Source organism: Colobus angolensis, unplaced genomic scaffold (assembly GCF_000951035.1).
Source record: "Colobus angolensis palliatus isolate OR3802 unplaced genomic scaffold, Cang.pa_1.0 Scaffold140, whole genome shotgun sequence".
Classification (NCBI taxonomy): domain Eukaryota; kingdom Metazoa; phylum Chordata; class Mammalia; order Primates; family Cercopithecidae; genus Colobus; species Colobus angolensis.
The window spans coordinates 2,191,506-2,198,730 of record NW_012114489.1 but is presented as its reverse complement, the minus strand read 5'-3'; the positions used below and the strand labels follow the sequence as shown (position 1 = coordinate 2,198,730).

The following is a 7,225-nucleotide window of genomic DNA, read 5'->3' as shown; positions in this document are numbered from 1 at the left end:
CTTTTCCACTTAAAACTGTTCAACTGTTGCTAACAATATTGTGCTCTGCCAATAAGAGTGTTGGTGATGCAGCACTTCTTAAAATGATCCATTATTATTTATGGGATTTTCTTTCAAGGCAGACACCCACTTTGCAATTTCTTCCACCTCCAGTTTTATTATTTGGCATGAAATAACAATACAACAATGCACATACTCATTTAAAGTGATGACAAAATGAAGAGCCCTGACCAAGTTTGTGCATGTGTAGGCAATGATAACTACATCATGACTGCTGCCTAGATAACAGTGATTATAGGACACCATCAAAGATCTATTTTGATTTCAGATATGTGAAGATGTAGGTAGGAAAAGTGTACCTCAGAATCTACGTAATATGATGAGAGTTCAGCAAGGTTACTTGATCAATACATATAAGTCAACAGTGATCCTTATACATCAGCAATAATAGAAATTATAACTAAAAGAAAATCCTATTCACAATGACAACAAAAATTACACAGTATCTAACAAAAATATCTAATAAAAGTTGTGCAAGAGCTTTATGAAAAGTAGTAGCACATACCCAGAATTCAAATCCCAGCTCTATTAGCATTTATTTACATGAATCTATGTATTTATTCTATAAATTTGAGGCAAATACAAAAATCCAACAGTTTTCACAGAAATTGACAAACTAACCCCAAAATAAGCAAAGGGAGGAAAATAGCTAAAATAATCCTGAAGGAAAAGAATATATATTAAGTTTTAATTATAAAGTCATTATTATTAAATCAGGATAATATAGATATTGAGATAGGCAAACAGATCAATGAAACCAAAAGAGAGAAACTAAAAACAGATACATATGTGGGAATATGATATACCTCAGGAGTTGCATTACAAATCAGTGGGGAGAAATGCTGAACTATTTGATAAATCCACATGAAAAAGACATGATTCCTACGTCACACAATACAGAAAAAACTCCGGTGAATTAATGACCTAAATATGAAAAAGTATCGCTACAACCTTGGGGTAAGGGAAGAATTTATTGAAGACATAAGAAAACACAAGCGGCCGGGCGCGGTGGCTCAAGCCTGTAATCCCAGCACTTTGGGAGGCCGAGACGGGTGGATCACGAGGTCAGGAGATCGAGACCATCCTGGCTAACCCGGTGAAACCCCGTCTCTACTAAAAAATACAAAAAAAAACTAGCCGGGCGAGGTGGCGGGCGCCTGTAGTCCCAGCTACTCGGGAGGCTGAGGCAGGAGAATGGCGTAAACCCAGGAGGCGGAGCTTGCAGTGAGCTGAGATCCGGCCACTGCACTCCAGCCTGGGCGACAGAGCGAAACTCCGTCTCAAAAAAAAAAAAAAAAAAAAAAAAAAAAGAAAACACAAGCCATAAATGAAAAAAATTGAGAACTGGCTACCATCATATTAAGAAGTCCTACATAAAAAATTTTCCACAGAGTTAAAAGCCAAGCCACAGACCAGAAAAAGATATTTTCACAAATATATATAATCACAAATTAGTATCCAGAATATAAAACCCATAAACCAGCCGGCCACAGTGGCTCACACCTGTAATCCCAGCACTTTTGGAGGCCAAGGAGGGCCGATCACTTGAGGTCAGGAGTTCGAGACAAGCCTGGCCAACATGGTGAAACCCTGTCTCTACTGAAAACACAAAAATTAACGGGGCGTGGTAGCAGGTGTCTGTTATCCCAGCTACTCAGGAGGCTGAGGCAAGACAATTGCTTGAACCTGGGAGGCAGAGGCTACCGTGAGCCCAGACCATGTGCCACTACACTCCAGCCTGGACAACAGAGCAAGACTCCATCTCAAAAAAATAAAAATAAATAAATAAAACCCATATACCAATAAGGAGGAGGCAACAATCCAACAGAAAAATGGACCAAAGGTATATATGCACAAGCAATTCATAGAATACTCTGATGGCCAATAAATATATGGAGGAAAAAAAGGTCAACCTCACTAGTAATCTTAGAAATGCAAAATGCAAATAGCAAGGAGATGCCATTTATACCCAACAGATTGGGAAAATCTAATCCTTTGGCAGTGATTTGGGGAAACGGGATCAAACACAGCTGGCGGGAGTGTCAAATAGAAGACAATTTGCCATTTTGGCAATTCCCAGTAAAGTTGACAATGCACAGACTTCTTAAATGAAGCAATTCTACTTCTACTATATGTATATAATCCCAAGAAAGACAAACCATGTATAAGGATGTTCAGAGCAGTAGTGTTTGAAATTCAGAAACTGCAAACAGCCTATCGGTCCCTCCAAGAATAGATAAATAAACCACAGTATATTTATACACTGAAATACAAATAAAATGAATGAACCAGACTAGCAGTTTTCAAACTTCGTGGTCTCAGGACTCCTTTGCATTCTTAAAAATTAAGGAGCACAATAAAATTTAAAAAACAAAACAAAAAACAAAAACTAAGGACCACAAAGAGTTTTTATGTGGGTCGTATCTACAGATGTTCATCATACTAGAAATTAAAACTGAGACCTTTAAAAGCACTTATTAACCCATAAAAATACTTTTTTAAATTCTTTTTATCCCTTTTGTTGAGATATTTTTTATAACTTTTATTTTAGATTGGGGAGTACATGTGAAGGTTTGTTACACAGGTAAACTTGTGTCACGGGGGTTTGTGGTACACATTATTTCACCACCCAGGTATTTAAGCCCAGTACCCAATAGTTATCTCTTCTGATCCTCTCTCTCCTCCCTCCCTTCACCCTCTAGTAGACCCCCAGTGTCTGTTGTTTCCTTCTTTGTATTCATCAGTTAGCTCCCACTTGTGAGAATATTCGGTATTTGGTTTTCTGTTCCTGTTAGTTTGCTAAGGATAATAGCCTCCAGCTCCATCCATGTTTCAGCAAAAGACATGATCTCGTTCTTTTTTATGGCTGCATATTTATTTTAAAATAAGTATTTTTCTAAACAAAAAATAATAATAAAATGAGTGGCACTGTTTTACATTTTTGCAAATCTCTTTCATGTCTGGCTTAATAGAAGCCGGCTGGATTCCCATAAGTGTTTCTGCATTCCATCTATTATGACACCATATGTCATGCAGCCTCTGTACAGTATTCCTATAGTATACACGAAAATGTGGGTGAAAAGGGCAAATAAAAAGTATTATGAAAATAGTTTTGACTTCATGGACCCCCTGAAACAATCTTAGGGATCCCCAGGAATCCCTGGAGCACACTTTGAAAACTGCTGGACTAGATAAACACATTGCATGGATAAATCTCAAAAACACACTGTTAAGTGAAAATAATATATAAAGTATGGTTATGATACTGTTTATGTAAAGTTCAACACACAAGCAATACCTGCTATTGTTTTGGTACATACATATTGGTACAGGTGGTTACTTCTGGTGAAAAGAAGACAGAAAGAGGATGCGGAGGGACCCTTTGAATCTGTGAGATTTTATTTCTTTAAACAACAAAAAGATATGAATCAAATATGTAGCAAAATATTAAGATATCTTAAATCTGGGTGATTCTGATTTTCAGTAATTTTAAAATATTCCATAACACTTTTTAAATATATTTTTTAAATGCCTAATGGCTGTGTACTTAAGGCCACTCAATTTCCTTAGAGTATACTTCCTTTGAGTAAAATACAATTACAAGATACCTGGGTTTTATAAAATGTTGTCTGGAAAAATAATTTGGCAGGAATAAGAATAGGCTGGCCATATTCCAATCAGATAAGGGGTGGCGGGAGGGGGTTACTCCTTGACCTGGTGCCCTAATAAGTATGCCTTAATATGTATATCCCTTAGTTGAAAAACACACTGACTGGATACTTGATTTTGAACAGCTGAAAACTATTCGACTACATAAAATTCTCTGCACCCAATAACTGAAATGATTGCTTTTAGAGATAATGGTCCATATGCCAGGTACTTGGAGACAAAGATAAATGAGAACTTGTCTCTATATTCACAGTGTAGAAGAGAAAAACATAAACACACAGTTCAAATATAATACATTAAATGCTAAACTAAGGGGAATCCCACCATAGAAGACAGAGAAGGCACAGTGTTTCTGAAACACAGAGCACTTTTATATAATACACCTGTTAACGTGCTGTGAAAGTTTCCCAATTTGGGAAATACTGGATTTAAGAATAAGTGGGATGAAAAGAAAGTGAAGACAGGTGAGGTTTTTGTAAGATGAGCAAACCTAGGAATATCTGTAAAGAGAGGATAATGATGCAAGAGACGGCATCACGTACAGAGCGGCATCACGTACAGAGCTCGGTCCCCTAAGGAGGCAGCCACGGTGAAGAGCAGGCGCAGAGCAGCAGTGGGGCCTGTGAGAGAGCAATCCCTCCTGCAATCCCCCCTGCGGCAAAAGGAGGAAGGCCTAGGTGAAGACAGAGGAAAGGCACGAAGGGGAAGGGAGGGAGACTTGGCTCTTTATCAGATGGCCATCTACCCTTCTCAGTGAAGTAAAAGATTGGGTAATCTTTGCTGAAGGTGAGAGATTTCAAGGACCAGCTGAGTAGTTTCAAGAGTGAAAAAAAGTTTGGAATTGCCAGTGTACACAAGAACAAGTAATACAAAGAAGATTATCAGTGACAGTATCAGTCTAGATGGGTTCAGTGAGGGGAAGCATTTGCAATGACAGTAAGCATTTACAAAAAGCAATGTGGAAAAAAAAATTAGAACACATTCGTGAGCATGTTTTCTTAAAAAAAGAAATCTGCATCTATCTGAAAAATACACAGAAATTAAAAACTAACACCTTATTTATCCAGGATGGTTGGATTCGAAGGTGTTCCACCAGTCAATTTTCCAAAGTTTCAAGGTCTACCCTTTCAGGTAGAAATAATTTTATATTTAACCATTTCTAATTGAAACTAAACTACACACTTACCTGTCTTAATCACACAACTTGACTCTAATCTTAATCTTGAACATCCACTGTTGCTGTACTGGGCAGCAAAACAATTCTATCTTCTTAATAGTTCTTCTATGTCTTTCCCAGCTGTCAAAATATAAAAGCACCTGGTTCTTCTAAGTTTATGTTTACCCTTAACACCTCAACAACCACAGCCCGCCTTCGCAACTTACTTCTAGTCAGCTTCATGCAATGCACTGTTTCTCGAACTTTTCTAAACCACACCCCTTTATAATAAACATGAGACTCTCATTCCCTCCAGCCCTTTCATGGAGCACTGCTGCTCATGACCTGTTACAGTCTAGAAAAATGGAAAAACTGAAAATGGGTATCTATGCCACCTAAAGGTTTCCATCATAAAATTCTAGGAAACAGGCAGGGCACGGTGGTTCATGCCTGTAATCCCAGCACTTTGGGAGGTCACGGCAGGCAGATCACTTGAGGTCAGGAGTTCGAGACCAGCCTGGCCAACATGAAACCCCGTCTCGTGGCAGGGTCCTGTAGTCCCAGCTACTCGGGAGGCTGAGGCAGGAGAATCACTTGAACCCGGGAGGCAGAGGTTGCAATGAGCCAAGATCACACCACTGCACTCCAGCCTGAGCGAGACTCGGTCTCAAAAAAAAAAAAAAAATTACCACGGGAATACTCATTTCTCATTTTCGTCAAATAATCCACAGCACTAGTCCTGTACTTTCCAACTATGGTAAATCAAATGTTAGAAACCCCTCCCTATTTGTGTACCATAGAAATTCTGACAACTCTGAGCAAAAGATTATTTCGGATGAGAAATCACGACAGAAAAAAGGAGTAGCTGTCTTAACAGAGATGCATCGTTCCAAAAGTAGCAAAATTTGCTTAACTTCTGAACATTCTTGTAATCGTTCTGATTAAAAAAAAAAAAAAAAAACACTGATCAACTTACTACTCTCATTATTTTTCAACTCTGAAACTTTTCCTAGTCCAATGGAACTACTAAGTACCGTAAAGCACAGCTCAGGAAACAGACAGCAGTGGGAGGCGGGAGAACGGCTTGAGCCCAGGAGTTCGAGACCAGCCTGGGGCAATATAGCAAGAACCTGTCTCAAAATAAAAAATAAGTAAGTAAATAACAAGGTGCAGCTCAGGTGTGCCAACACTCTTCTAGTTGAGGGCACCCCTGCTGCCTCCCCCCTTGAGTATAAGACCCTTCACCTGGCAAGCAAGCTCTTCTGCAATCTAACTTTTCTAGCCTGAATTCCCACCACTCCCCTACCAATACCATCCACTTTTGCCAAACTGTAAATACTTACTGTTTACTGAAGAAGCTTCACCCTTGAAATGTCCTTTCTCCACCTCCACCTCTACCTAACAAAGTCCTACCCATCCCTCGGTAACCTTCTCAAAAAGCTACCTATTAATACTTCAGGAACCCGTCCCTCCCTGATCCTCCAATGGGAATCTTGCTTCCCTCGGAAATCCCAGTAATTAGTTGTACCTCTCACTTTACTGCATTTCACCTTGCCCCACCTACCTCTAAATATAAGACTTCTTGCAGCCACCGTCTGCATTACAAGAACCTTTTTAATGTTTCTTAGCATCTAGCACGGTGCATCGCTAACAGAAGGCTCCCAGTTTATCAAGAAAGTTGTACAGTGTGCAATAAAAAAAAGTACGTTAGGGGATGAAACTCCGCCTTAAAACTTCACAAATGAAAAATCGAAATAACATGACAGGCAAATGCACAATATGCACCACACTAAGTTGTCCACCAATACGAAAATAAAAAACGTCTGCCCTTCTTACTTCTCAATCAAAAAAAAACCACTAACAGATCACTAATTGCTTAAATCGTTTTTCAAGAAAGTTGTTTCCACATAAATGAGTACGAATGATTCAAAATTTTATTCCTCCGCTTTCGTGTTGTGTAATTTTTTTTCCTATAGGACAAAAGAATGGCAAAAACTTTCCCATCAATCTTTATTTTTCTTTATTCAGATACTCGGGACGGTAAAGATTGTTGGGAAAACCGCATCGAAAACACCTTAGCAGCCACATAGATTTGACTTAAGCAAAAATAACATTTCCTGGGGTCCCGCATGCCCTGTAAGCTCAGGTGTCCACACTGCCACCTGCTCCGACTGCCCTCGGGTGGCTACAGGCGCGGGGTAAAGGCGCAGGGCCGGGGGCGCTGAGGGAGAAATAGTCCCGGCGCCCGGGAGGCGGCGGTCGCCGCCTGCGGCAGCTCAGCTGAAACGCAGCGGAAACTGCAGCCAGTCACGGGGCTGCGGGGGAAGGCAAGGCAGGAAG

General features: G+C 39.8%; 1 protein-coding gene across 1 annotated transcript in view; it reads right to left on the bottom strand.

Moving 5' to 3' along the window:
* Positions 1–7,225, bottom strand: part of ZFX (zinc finger protein, X-linked) — a 68,854-nt gene that overhangs the window by 60,157 nt on the left and 1,472 nt on the right. Inside the window, exons 2-3 of the mRNA XM_011935121.1 lie at positions 5,920–6,015; positions 4,916–5,026 (exon numbers count right to left, since the gene is read on the bottom strand). The gene's annotated coding sequence lies outside the window, so the exon portion shown is untranslated. The remainder of the gene's footprint in view (positions 1–4,915; positions 5,027–5,919; positions 6,016–7,225) is intronic.